The following is a 2,607-nucleotide window of genomic DNA, read 5'->3' as shown; positions in this document are numbered from 1 at the left end:
GATGAACGAGTACTTAATGCTCTCAGAGAGCTCCTTGGGGCTTCAGTAGTTCAAAGAAAATGATTTCTCACACCTTAGGCCCTTAGAGATTTGTTTTCGCTGATTATTTGTCTGTTCTAGAACAAAATACATTTCTGTGTCAAGTTATGAAGATTAGCACACAAAGGAAGAAGTGTGAGCATGTTGTGAGAATCCACGAAGAGATCTGATGAAGGCTTTGGCTGAGTGGATCAGCTGTGTGTTGGATGCAACCACAGGTCAGAGGAGACAGGGCAGTCTTCCTTCGGATGGCATGCACTTTGGTGTGCTGCCTAGAACTGGAACCATTACTTTTGTTGATAAGACACCAAGAGATTTAACTGAGGATGAGTTTGTGGTGCTTTTGAGAATGGAGCCACTTGAGATCCATATCCTGTGACTAGTCCAAACAGAAAGTATGCATTTAGGATCTTCTGGATCTTCTGTGAAAGGACACTGCACTGTGTAATAGCCACAGAGTTTGCCCTGGAGTCTGCATTTCTGTGGCAAGCAACAGGCTGGAGCGAGTCCACAATGTAAGACAAAAAGATTCCAAAAGACATCCGTGATGTTACACAGTTTGGTCCAGGTTATTCTCTATCATCTATTTTCTATCATCAATTTCTTTTTTCTTTCTTTTTTTTTTTTTTTTTTTTTTTTAAGATGGGGTCTCGTTCTGTCGCCAGGCTGGAGTGCAGTGGCGCGATCTCGGCTCACTGCAACCTCTGCCTCCCTGGTTCAAGTGATTCTCCTGCCTCAGCCTCCTGAGTAGCTGGGACTACAGGCATGTGCCACCATGCCCAGCTAATTTTTATATTTTTAGTAGAGATGGGGTTTCACCATGTTGGCCAGGATAGTCTCGATCTCTTGGCTGTGATTCACCCGTCTTGGCCTCCCAAAGTGTTGGCATTACAGGCGTGAGCCACCAGCACCCGGCCCTCTTTGTTTTTCTTTTTTTTTTAGATGGAGTCTCCCTCTTGTTGCCTAGGCTGGAGTGCAATGGCTCGATCTCAGCTCACTGCAACCTCCACCTCCCGGGTTCAAGCAATTCTCCTGGCTCAGCCTCCTGAGTAGCTGGGATTACAGGCATATGCCACCACGCCCAGCTAATTTTTGTATTTTTAGTAGAGACGGGGTTTGGTCAGGCTGGTCTTGAACTCCTAACCTCAGGTAACCCACTCGCCTTGGCCTCCCGAAGTGCTGGGATTATAGGCATGAGCCACCCCGCTCAGCCTCTATCATCAATTTCATCTCTCTCATCAATAACAAAAATATTTGAGGCTTCTACTTCTTTGAGAATTGCCAGTTAGCTGTACAAGCCAGAGCCTAGGTAATGAGTGAAAACCTAAAATATTAGTGAAGTGTACTTCAAATTGAATGAACTAACCCTGTAGACTAAAGAGACCCAGAACTCGTGGCCAAAGTATCCTTTTATTTGGGAGAATCTTGACTATCACGGTGATTAAAAAAAATATATTGAATGTGCCATTTCCTGAATTTAGAAAACTTGAAAGGATGAAGAAGTTGAAGTATTACGCATTTGCTCACAAGTGGGAGCATACTGTACACACTGTTCTGCAAACACTTTTCAGTCCCTTAGTTAAAAGACATTTATTTCCAATCTTTTGATAATACATTGTTGCTATGAATAACATTGTATATCTGTCGCTTTCCTCCCATTTTCCTAGAGAACAAATGCTATTTTAACAACTGAAATATCTTTTTGTTGTAGGATGGCATGAGATAATCCATGTGAGAACAATTTATAAATTGCTAAGTATTAATATCATTGGACAAATGAGCAAATTAGATTTCTAAACCATGTTTCATAATCTCCTCATTTAGTGTGTGCAGCTCTGTTTTCGAAAACTGGTATCTTCACTGCCTCGTTTACTGATACTGACAGTAATATGTAAAAGAAAAGAATAATCAATATCATTTCTAGTATTTGCAAACCATATATCTGATAAGGGGTTAAAATCCAAAATATATAAGGAACTCATATAACTCAATAGCGAAAAAGAGCCAGACTTTAAAACAGGCAAAATTCATGAATGGAGTTTTAAAATGTTTTATTGATATATAATATTTGTACATATTCATGGGGTAGATGTGATATTTTGTAACATGCATACAATGTGTAATGATCAAGTCAGGGTATTTAGGGTATCCATCACCTAGAGTATTGATCATTTCTATGTGTTGGGAACATTTCTTCTTTCCTAGCTATTTTGAAATCTACAATACATTGTTTTTAACTATAGTCACCCTACTTTGCTATCAAACATTGGAACTTATTCTCTCTATATAACTGTGTGTTGTGTTTGTACAGTTAACCAACCTCTTTTCGTCCTCCACTGCCCTCACGCTTTCCAGCTTCTGGTATCTCTCATTCTACTCTCTACTTCTACGAGATCAACTGTTTTTTTTTGGTTTTTTTTTTTTTTTTTTTTTTTTTTGAGATGGAGTCTCACTCTGTCACCCAGGCTGGAGTGCAGTAGTGCAATCTCGGCTCACTGCAAGCTCCACCTCCTGGGTTCACGCCATTCTCCTGCCTCAGCCTCCTGAGTAGCTGGGACTACAGGCACC

This window comes from Piliocolobus tephrosceles, chromosome 3 (assembly GCF_002776525.5).
Source record: "Piliocolobus tephrosceles isolate RC106 chromosome 3, ASM277652v3, whole genome shotgun sequence".
In the NCBI taxonomy this organism is placed as follows: Eukaryota; Metazoa; Chordata; class Mammalia; order Primates; family Cercopithecidae; genus Piliocolobus; species Piliocolobus tephrosceles.
Note: the sequence above shows the minus strand (reverse complement) of the source record.